Consider the following 12,228-nt stretch of genomic DNA (forward strand, 5'->3'; position numbering starts at 1 on the left):
CTCTGTGACCAAAATGGTACTGAAACAGAGGATGACAGACTAAAGGCCGAAATACTAAATGTCTTTTTCCAAAGTTGTTTCACAGAGGAAGACTGCACTGTAGTTCCTTCTCTAGATTGTCGCACAGATGACAAAATGGTAGATATCGAAATAGATGACAGAGGGATAGAGAAACAATTAAAATCGCTCAAAAGAGGAAAGGCCTCTGGACCTGATGGGATACCAGTTCAATTGTACACAGAGTACGCGAAGGAACTTGCCCCCCTTCTTGCAGCGGTGTACCGTAGGTCTCTAGAAGAACGTAGCATTCCAAAGGATTGGAAAAGGGCACAGGTCATCCCCGTTTTCAAGAAGGGACGTCGAGCAGATGTGCAGAACTATAGACCTATATCTCTAACGTCGATCAGTTGTAGAATTTTGGAACACGTATTGTGTTCGAGTATAATGACTTTTTTGGAGACTAGAAATCTACTCTGTAGGAATCAGCATGGGTTTAGAAAAAGACGGTCATGTGAAACCCAGCTCGCGCTATTCGTCCACAAGACTCAGAGGGCCATAGACACGGGTTCACAGGTAGATGCCGTGTTTCTTGACTTCCGCAAGGCGTTCGATACAGTTCCCCACAGTCGTTTAATGAACAAAGTAAGAGCATATGGACTATCAGACCAATTGTGTGATTGGATTGAGGAGTTCCTAGATAACAGGACGCAGCATGTCATTCTCAATGGAGAGAAGTCTTCCGAAGTAAGAGTGATTTCAGGTGTGCCGCAGGGGAGTGTCATAGGACCGTTGCTATTCACAATATACATACATGACCTTGTGGATGACATCGGAAGTTCACTGAGGCTTTTTGCAGATGATGCTGTGGTGTACCGAGAGGTTGTAACAATGGAAAATTGTACTGAAATGCAGGAGGATCTGCAGCGAATTGACGCATGGTGCAGGGAATGGCAATTGAATCTCAATGTAGACAAGTGTAACGTGCTGCGGATACACAGAAAGATAGATCCTTTATCATTTAGCTACAAAATAGCAGGTCAGCAACTGGAAGCAGTTAATACCATAAATTATCTGGCAGTACGCATTAGGAGTGATTTAAAATGAAATTATCATATAATATTGATCGTCGGTAAAGCAGATGCCAGACTGAGATTCATTGGAAGAATCCTAAGGAAATGCAATCCGAAAACAAAGGAAGTAGGTTACAGTACGCTTGTTCGCCCACTGCTTGAATACTGCTCAGCAGTGTGGGATCCGTACCAGATAGGGTTGATAGAAGATATAGAGAAGATCCAACGGAGAGCAGCGCGCTTTGTTACAGGATCATTTAGTAATCGCGAAAGCGTTACGGAGATGATAGATAAACTCCAGTGGAAGACTCTGCAGGAGAAACGCTCAGTAGCTCGGTACGGGCTTTTGTCAAAGTTTCGAGAACATACCTTCACCGAAGAGTCAAGCAGTATATTGCTCCCTCCTACGTATATCTCGCGAAGTGACCATGAGGATAAAATCAGAGAGATTAGAGCCCACACAGAAGCATACCAACAATCCTTCTTTCCACGAACAATACGAGACTGGAATAGAAGGGAGAACCGATAGAGGTACTCAAGGTACCCTCCGCCACACACCGTCAGGTGGCTTGCGGAGTATGGATGTAGATGTAGATGTAGATGTAGAACACTCCTGGCCTCAACCTTCATTAGTCAGTGTCCTCTCCCATCCATCCCCTTCCCTGTTCCTATTCCGGCACTAAACTGCCGTCATTCCACTTACACACACACACAGTCGTGTGTGTGTGTGTGTGTGTGTGTGTGTGTGTGTCTTGTTGACAAAGGCCAATGGCCGAAAACTTTAATTGTGAGAGTCTTTTTGTTGTGCCTATCTGAAACACAGCATCTCCACTACATGGTGAGTAGCAACTTTCCTTCTCATAATATTGTTTCATTCCATCCTGGATTTTCCATTGTTTAACAATTAATTACCCTTTTTATACTATTAAATAAATTTTCCCAGGACAGCTGACACCACTCATGTGTTGCCTACATAAAGGACCAATAGTTGGAGAGGGTGGCATAATTTTGACATCTACAGTTTAATTAATATGAAAATGCCCAAGATTGTTTAGCCCAGTAAACTTCCCCGGCCAACATTTCAAATTTAACTTAAAACCATACAGTGCCAGAGGCATAACAGTTCCTCGCTCATTTGGAGGACTAGCCCCCAAACAGGTGTCCCAAACTGAAAGGCAAAGACACTATGAACTGCCGAAGTGAGGCTGCACCAATACTTGTGTTTCCACCCCATCACGTTGGTCGTGGGAGCCTAGTCATTCACGGTGGAGTCACACCAAGGTGCAGCACCCAAGTTTACAATTAGCCACTATCCAGCCCATTCAGCTGCAGTTTCTGAACAAGTCTAGAGTGCGAGAGTCATTGCATGGCAGTTTCTGCCATTTTGTTGCAAATGTTGTTCTCCAACACTTTGGGACCAACCTTGTGATTAGCCATCCATGATCTATCCTTCATGATTTGTGCTAGGAAGTGCACAGCAACTACTGAGTTGTGACTGTGCTATTGTGACATCTGCACCACTGCAAATCCACAGTCATAATGAGGTAAGCTTTATTGTTTGATCCCCATTTTCTGTTATGTGGGTGATATCTTAAGGAAGACAATGTGACAGAGCTACCTCTCAACAACAATAGTATACAACTACATTACCAGAATCCACTCAATTTCAGTTGGCTGTAGCTTCTGTGTTATTGTTCTTTTGTTTAACTGATTACAAGACAACAAGACACCTTTTGTAGGAGAGGAAGTCTAATGCCAGTGCAGCCCATGGACAGTAGATCAGCAAGTAAGTGATCTGTCAAGGAACACAGACTGTTAGTACATCTCCAAAAACCATTTATTCCCCCTTCTTATAGTCTGTGCAAAAATAGTCCAGTTACATGTTTTGTTGGTTTGTTCTACCCTGAAATATCCATAAGCACGATGCTACAAAACTTACGGTTTCATGGAAAACACAAATCTGAATATGCCTGGATTAGTTCACATTGAAGAAATAGGATGCAGAGAGTTACACAATGCTGTGCATGTAATTCACAGTGGTGTGCAATAACGTCCTCATGGGGAGAAATTAAAATGAGAATCCTACAAGAGTCAATCATGCGTTGTTCTTGCTCTGCGTTCATGCTTGACAATTTTATTTCAGACTGGAGGCAGAATTAGACATTTTTTAATTGATGTTAGCATTATTATCACATTGAACAAATCAAGAGAGAAAGTGCTGTTATGAAAATTACTGAATGGTTTTACACAGATGGGCCAGTTGCAGTTGGGCAGGAGAGGAGGAGGGAGGGAGGGATGGAGAGGAGGAGAGAAGAATACTGTCCATCCTGTTTTTTACTGTTAAATGTTACCTTCTCTGAAGAACAAAGTGTGCCAGTAAGTAATAACAAACAGGCCCACCTGGTTGGCCGTGTGGTCTAACGCACGGCTTTCCGGGCGGGAAGGAGCACCTGGTCTCCGGCACAAATCCGCTGCGCGGATTTGTGTCAAGGTCCAGTGGACTGGCCAGTCTGTGGATGGTTTTTAGGCAGCGTTTCATCTGCCTCGGTGAATGCGGGCTGGTTCCCCTTATTCTGCCTCAGCTACACTATGTCGGCAATTGCTACGCAAACAAGTTCTCCACATACGCGTACACCACCATTACTCTACCACGCAAACATAGGGGTTTACACTCGTCTGGTGTGAGACATTCCCTGGGGGGGTCCACCAGGGGCCGAACTGCACAATAACACTGGGTTCGGTGTGTGGCGGTGGAGGGGTGAAGTGGACTGTGGTAGTCGTCATGGGGTTGTGGACCACTGCGGCTGCGGAGGGGACGGAGCCTCTCCATCGATTCTAGGTTCCCGGTTAACATACAATACAATACATACAATAACAAACAGGACAGAAAATTGTAAGTTCTTATGTGTGCTTAGTTACGGAAATTTGAAATAGAAACATCATATAGTAGTTGAATTGTTTAGGTTTAGTTAATTTCGCATTCTATAAATGTATAAGTTTACATATTTTGTAAACTTTTAGTCATTGATGTCCTATGGCATAATACACCCGTGTTTCTTAAAAAATTTAATGAACTGCCTGAATGAATCAAAACTTAGAGAATATGTACAAAAATGTATCTGCAGAAAGTGACAAAAGTTGCAGAGCAGTGGTATATATGAGGATCCAGCAGTGCCCTCTCTTGTGTGATCAACTGCTAAATGCCTCCTCAGTGTGGTGAGTAGCAATCTGTCCTAATTAATAATGTTATTCATTTCTGGATCTTCTATTGTTTGAATATAGAAACATAAATTGACAACAGAAGAGAATAGCGGGAATACAAAATCCATAATACCTAACATTTGCTGCACTACAGTGTTCAACTCTGCAGATACAGTATACAAAGTGCTGGAGCAAAATAGTGATAAATAAAAATCCAGAGCCTTGCTGTTTTGAAGCAGTGAACAGATCTTCCTCTTCTTCTTCTTCTTCTTCTTCAGCTATATATGTTGTACACCATAGCAGTATTCTTCAGAAATTTGGATGTACCACAACACAGTCACATGCTGGTAACTCTCACCACAACATAATTGCCACTAATTAACACTAGAGACTCCACATCCATCATCTGTAAACGTAAGCATATTTCCCGGCAGACTTACACACAATACAGCAGTGTAAGCATCACTTCAGATGATGGCACAATCACGGAGCTATTTTCCTACACCAAGAACATGCCACTTGGAAACTGATTGTGTACTCTTCTTCCAGGCATGCTTATAACTGGCTGTCCAACATAAAGCCAGCAGAGATCCCGCCAAATACCCATCCTGGATATCAGCTGTTTGCATGGGCAGCCAAGCTGACTTAGCCTCAAAGGACTCTACTTGCAGCATGCTCTTTAAGTTGTCCTGAGCAGTCACTACCTGCCACCAACCACAGCCTCATGGTTCCAGTTCCACATGCACCAATACCCACCATGTTGCCACTGTGCAACCGCTACTCAACCACCATGCCGCCGCCACTTCTGGCACCAGCTTCATCAACCACTGGTCCTACCCTACCCATCAACATCGTCATACTATCAACCTGTCCTATGGCCTCCCTTTTTCCTCCTGCCTTCTGTGGCTGTCTTAGCACTTTTCCTACACTCCATTGTAGTTTTATCTTTGTTCTTTTTTTACTTCCACTCACTCCAGTGCACGCCAGCATACGCCATCACACACAAAGTGCACCACATTTTATCCTTGCTTCCCTTAGCATTCTCCAACACATGCTGGTCCACACCACTGTTTTCCTCTGGGCTCCAACATGCACCACCCAAGCTCCAAGGTGCACCATTGTGCACCACTGCACTCCAACACACTCGACTATGTGCCACTGTTCCTCAACACTCACAACTGCACTCCAATATTCACCAACACATCCCAATACCCACCAAAATGCTCCAACACCACCGACGACATCACTCCAAAGCATAGTGATGCACATATCCATGCTCACCCCTGCACACTTTTTTCTTCCCCAGATCACTGGCACCCAATGAGTTACTAATCCCCCTATCTATCTCCTGTGTTCCCTTACACTTCTCAGTTTTTCTACACCTTCTCCTCAATCACTGCCATTCAAACTGTGCACCCAATCACAGCAAAATCTCTTTCCATTGTGTTTAGGCACATAGTGGCCAATCCCACAGCAGTCCTCACAGAGCTCTCACTGGCAGCTGGCTCCAAGCTGAACGCCTTGTGTCTCCCCACCAGCATCTGCCTTGGATCACGCCGTGCTGCCCAGTTGCTGACACCCAACACCTCGGAGGCACCACTGTCCTCAAGTTCACACTACCACCAGCATTGTGGTCCCTCTGCCATCTGACAGTCACCCTCTTCCCACCACAACTGACACTCCCATCCACATGACACAGCTGTGGCTGGACTCTCCCCAAGGGTGGCATTGCTCCGGACCACCTCCAGTTCAAATTTTTGGTACATCTGTCCTCTTCTGCCTCCCAGCTGTCTGCCCTCCAAATGCCACATCTCCCACTTCAAGGGGCTGGCATAGCTGGCCTACCTTGGGAGGGCATCACAACCCGCTCAGCTGGGCACCGAGGACTATCACCATCTGGTGTTTCTGCATGTGACATCTAACATCTCATGTGCCTGTGGTGTGCGGTGCCAACCGCAATCCACTGGTCTATGTCTGGAAATGCACCTACGTAGTCCACCTCTCCACCAGCTGCCAGACATGTCTCCTCTGGCTGCACCCAACACTACACCTACCATTCAGGGGGTAGATACATCTGGCCTCCTTAAAGAGGGGTGTTGCTCTGCACCCCCACTGTGCCTTCACCACAGTTTCCCAATGGTCGCCTCCCCCAACACCTCTGCTGCAGGCCCAGCCACCAACACCACTCGCCTGACCACCTCCATCGCCAGCCCAGCCACATCTGGCGCCAGCCTTCACAATGCAGATATCTGCCGACACCTCTCTGGCCTTGTCATTCTGCAGCACTCTGGCGGTCCCAGACTCCGGTGCCACTCCACATACCTCATCTTTGGGACACACTCTCACCTTGCTTCCTGGAGATGACTTTGCAATCCCTCCCCTATGGCAATAGAGGTACCTCTTGAAAATTCAAGAGTATCATAGCATATTCAGCCTACAGTCAATGCCTCGCCAAAGACTAGAGACTCCACATCCACTGTCAGTAAACATAATTATATTTACTGGCAGACTTGCAGAAACTCCACACAATATAGTTGTGTCAGCATCACCCCAGACAACACCGTGGTCAAAGAAAATGTTTCTGTACCAGGCAAGTGTCTCCTGGAAACTTCCGCCAGGTGTGCATATAACCAGCCCACCACTGTACAACCAGGAGAGTTCCCGCTGAGCTCCTGTCCTGGATACAAGCCATCTACATAAGCAGCAAAGCTGTCAGTCTGGTGCTGAGCGCCATGGGTTTCGAATCTGCACCAAACGGCATGACCACTAAAGGTCTCTGCAGCAGTCACGTCATTAGCCATGGCTGCGCACGCTCTTGGCCCCGAGTCTAACATGAGGGCGCCACTGTGGAGCACATGGTCCCAGCGGCCAATAGCGACATACCCTGTCATGTTTTTAGACGGCTGCCTCTCACGCAGTGAGGCACTCTGTTATTTGCGTTGAGTCGGCTGATATTTCACTTACAGACATCGTGTTTCATTGCATGTGTTGACTTCCTGTTTGCAAGTGGACATTGTTTTGGTTTCATGAGGTTATCTCTTGTGACCCCGTAGCTTAACACTTTGTTGTTGATCTTTTAGTCTTGCTCAGTTGTCTGTAGTCATGCTTGTCCTTCCATTCCCATTTGTACATCTTGTTTGTTCGCAGACCACTCCCATTCGGTCCTGCCACGTTACACTATCATTATGCAGCCAATGTTCAACCACCAACCACAATCTCCCTGGACATCACCTGCCCAGCATCCTTCGAACTGCTCAGCTGTCAGCAGGTGCAGATACTGCTTACCACTGACCACTGCCTCGTGGGGCTCAGCATCTGTTGATGTTGTGACACATTTCCTATTTTGGTGATGAAATTTAGACTGTGAGTGAACTTCCCATTGGTGGATACAGTGTTGACTCTCTTTCTTGTAGTCACGTAATTATTCATATTTTCTAGTCATCAAGCACTGTCTACTACTTTCTTGTTATTCATGTTCTACGTTCAATGGCATAATAAAAACATTGCGTATTGCAGGTGGTGTGCCAGTAAGTGTTGTTCCGTTTGTGGTTACGAACATAAAACCATAGTTTATTTCCAGCCCATTTTCTGTTGGTCTTTCATGACTCCATCTTTCTATCTGGTTCTTGGTTGACTTCGACCTAGTTGACCATCTGGATTGTCACTTAATTTTCTTTTGGCTAATCCTTCATCACTCATCCGTGCCATTTGTCCCAGCCATCTCAATTTGGCTAATTTCATTTTCTTTTGGCTAATTTCATTTTCTTTTAATAAGTGTATCTTTATATACAATGTACAGCTCAAGATTATACCTCTTACGCCATCTTTCTCTTTTTCATGTTGGGCCAATGATTTTGCAAAACATATTTTTCTCAAAGGTATGTAGCATTTCAGTATATTTTATGTTAATGGACAAGTTTCCACAGCATAAGTAAGCACTGGTCTTGTAAGTGTAACACGTAAAATAAGAGAAATGCAACCACTCACTTATAGCGGATCAATGCATGGACCACAAACAGAAAACAGCTTTCACGCTACTTTCTGCGCACTCTCATTTTCTAGCAGAAGCACACACAATGAAACAGGCACACATACACTCCCACGGGCACAGCAAGATTGGTTATTGACACTCAGTTACTGAAAGCAGTTGCTTGACCCGATGGAAGTGGAGAAGGGGTAGAGAAGAGCACAAGAAGTAGGAACAGGTCAGCAGAAGTTTAGGCTAGGGGGATTGTGAGGGTGGAGGATGTGGTGAAAAGACAGTTCCTATTTGGATAGTTGAGAGAGACATGTGCTGGAAGAGAGTATCCAAATGGCTCGCATAGTGAAGCAACTGTTGAGGACATTTTTGCTGCGATGTACAGCATGTTCAACAACTGGATGTTCAAGTTTGCAGTTTGCCACAGTTTGGCCATGTGAGTAGACAACTGGTTACTTGTCATGCCTATGCATAATACTGAACAATAATTGCAGTGTAACTGATGTATAACATGGTTGCTTCCACATGTGGTCCTGCCTTTATGGGTAGGAAATGCTTGTGACTGGAGACTGTGGTAGGAAATGGTGGGTAGGTGTATGGGACAGGTCTCACACCTGGGCCGACTACAGCCAAACTGCGACAAAAAGCAAACGCTGACCATCCAGCTGCATATGCTGCGCACCACAACACAAATGACCTCTATAGCTGCTTCACTACATGGGCCGTTTGATATTCACTCCGAGCACAAGTTTCTCAGAACTATTCAGATAGGAACTGTCTCTCCACCACTCTCACAATCCCACTGCCCTGAACCTTCAATAACCTGTTCCTACTGCCGCACCTTACTGTTTCCCTTCTCTCTTCTCTCCGCATCACTCCTTCTCCATCCATATTGTACACCGCCTTCTCTCACAAATTATCCCCCACCCCCCCCCATATGTAGGTGCTCTCTCTCTCTCTCTCTCTCTCTCTCTCTCTCTCTCTCTCTCTCTCTCTCTCTCCCCCCCCCCCCACCCACCCCTTGACCTCTCCTCCCCCTCCACTTTGTAATGCTTCTCCCTTCTCTCTCCCCCCTCCCTTACTCCCTCTTGATCTTCACCTTTCTCTCTTCTTCCCCCTCCATTTCCCCTCCTCTCCCTCTTCCTATATCTCTTCCTGCTCTGCCCTCTGTACTTGTTTTGTCTTCATGTGCAGGTGCAGAGATATCTGTCCAATGACCTGCTTCTTTTCTGTTACCCCTTTCTGGCATCCTTCCCTACCACTTTCCCATCTCCATGAACTCAGACAACTGCTTTCAGTAACCAGGTATGAATAATCAGTCTTGTCATCACCGTGTGTACATTTGGGTGTCTGTATGGTTATATGTGTGTGAATGTGTCTGTTGACAGCTATGAATCACTGTTTAACATCATAGGATGTATCATTTGAGTATGTGGCTATCAATCATTGACATTTAACTGACTCAACTTTCTCAAAAGTATAATTACCCAATGGTATTGAGGGTGGCATGCTCTCCTTACATGTTTTCCCAGCAGCCCTATATGTTGTTTTCTGTTGGTTAACATTCAATCCCTTATTCCTATTTACCTGCTCAAGCACCATGAATATCTCCTCAATTGCTTTCCAAGTTCATGTAACTACATCTACATCATGGACACAAGCGAGTGCCTGCACTAATTTACAAAAGTTCATTCCCCATGCTCATCAGGTTTGCATCCCTCATACCCTTCTCCAATGCAACATTGAATAGGAGACACACCAGTGCACCTGCTTGCCTCAAATCATCTCCTATATCTAGTGTGTCAGTCATTATTCCTCCCATTCTTATATTATTTTACACATTGTTCATTGTCATTCTAATAAACTTTAATGATTTTTCAGTTCCCAATTCAGTCAAAACATGATACAGTTACTCTCTGTCTATGCTTTCATATATTGCTTTTTAGACAGTGAAGAGGTGATGCAAGTCAATCCCAAATTCAATTTTCCTTTCTAAAATTTGTCATAAGGTGAAGATAATCTATAGTTGACTTCTCTGGGAGAAATCTACAACAATATGAGCCAGTCGCCCTCTGAACACTTGGAAGGAGATGGTTGAAGAGTGTGTCAGAGGATACATAATACTCCAAGTTTAATATAGTAATTCCTTGAGGGTTGTCATACTACAATATACTTCCTTTCTTGTATATACGGCACATAATTCTGCTGGAGCAATTTCTCCTCATCTCATACTGAAGCAATTAGCTTTAGGAGAATATGCTCTGACTGGCTGCCAGCTTGCGTCAGCATTTCACTGCAATAGTATCTGTTGTTAGCAACTTATTGTTCTTAAATTTCTTCCAAGCAATTGTCACCCTTTCCAGAGTTGAAGGGACAGGATTTTTGTCTAGGTAATTTATTCCTTGTGAGTCAGTGAAGTCTCTTGGTATCATTATGGCATTGAGGGGTTTACCAAAATGTCATTTCCCCTCACTGATGATTTTCTCTGTTTCAGCCATTATCAAGCTAGTTTTTTCTACTAGGTGTTTCTGGGCAGCATATACCTTCCCATAAATGTTCCTGTTCTCATTCTTGGTTCACAGAAGCTCCAGTTCTTTTATTTATGATTTCAACCATTCTTTATTTTATGTTGACTGAACCTCTTTTCAGCATTCTTTTTTTCTTTTTAATAAACTTCCATCACTTCTCTTGCACAATTTCATTGTACAGATTTTCCCTGTGCATTGTTCTTTTCCTCTGTTGCTATCTAATACTTAATACCAAACCATAAAATCTTAAGCATCATGCCTCAGTTTGCAGAGTTTCAATTGTTGACATCTTCACTGCATTCTTTATGATTTCCTATTGATATTCAATATTACTGAACTCTTCTGCCTTTTCAAGAATCTGTGGTATCTTTTACTGGTATTGCTCTCTTTTTGGTGGTTCTAGAGCTATTGTATTTATGTTTGTTACTTCAGGTTCCTTAGTGCCCATATCAAAAAGTGGTCTGAATCTCGATTTGAGTGTCTGAAACTCCTTGCCTCCATGAGATCTGGCTCGTGGGTTGCATCAATCAACGTATGATCAATCAGGTTACAAATATTCCTGTTGGATAATTTATATGGTCCCTTGTGAGTAATCTTTGTGTGGGAACAATGAGGAGCCCACAGCCATGTTTCATGACATCGCAAATAAGATGAGCCTTGTTCAGTTATTACTGTTTGTGGTGTGTTTGCTGTGGGGTCTAGTTATTGGTTTAAATACCTGTTCTCTTCCTATCTGAGAATTTAGGTTACCGGAAACTATTTTTACATCGTGGCCTGGGCAGCCATCATTTGTTTTTTACAGGAGTTCTTACTCCTTTCTCAGCTTCTCTGGTTGGTGCATATGCATTGATTGTAGAATAATTGAAATATTTCCCCTTAATCCTGTGAGAGTCTTGAACTAATAAGTATGAGCCCCATCACAAGATACTTAAACTGGTGGTGTACCACAAATACAAATACTGTTCAGAGCTTATGCTTCTATCATACAGCTGTAAAATATGCTAGCTGCTCACTTTTCTAGAGTCCACTATTGGTCCACCTTACTTTTAGCAGAGGCCTAATATTTCATTCCAGTTACCTATTTTGATCTAGTAGCATCCCCAGGTATTCTGGGCAATGCAGAAACCTCATATTCCAGGTTCCAATACATAAATCTGAATCATGAATTATATCTCTACTCTTCCTTGTATGATTTTATTGTTCATTATCATTGTCCTTTCCATTCCCATGTTTGTCTCCATTGAGCAGTCCAGCTTTCTTTATTGATGTTTCATGAGTTGAGTTAGTTTTCCATAGTGGGTTGTCAACCCTATCTCTTTCAGCAGAGGGGTAATTTTTAATCAGAGTTTTCTTTCCTTAGCCTTTGGGGAACCAACCCCACATACTACAAGATAGCAATATCTTCACTGAAGACCCATTAATGACCACTTTTTAGGTTTCCTCTTGGGGC

At 43.9% G+C, this 12,228-nt stretch overlaps 1 protein-coding gene across 4 annotated transcripts in view; it reads right to left on the minus strand.

Annotated features, from left to right (window-relative positions):
* LOC126482336 (TGF-beta receptor type-1) overlaps positions 1 to 12,228 on the minus strand; it is a 190,189-nt gene that overhangs the window by 50,090 nt on the left and 127,871 nt on the right. The window lies entirely within an intron of this gene.

This window comes from Schistocerca serialis, chromosome 5 (genome assembly GCF_023864345.2).
Source record: "Schistocerca serialis cubense isolate TAMUIC-IGC-003099 chromosome 5, iqSchSeri2.2, whole genome shotgun sequence".
Classification (NCBI taxonomy): Eukaryota; Metazoa; Arthropoda; class Insecta; order Orthoptera; family Acrididae; genus Schistocerca; species Schistocerca serialis.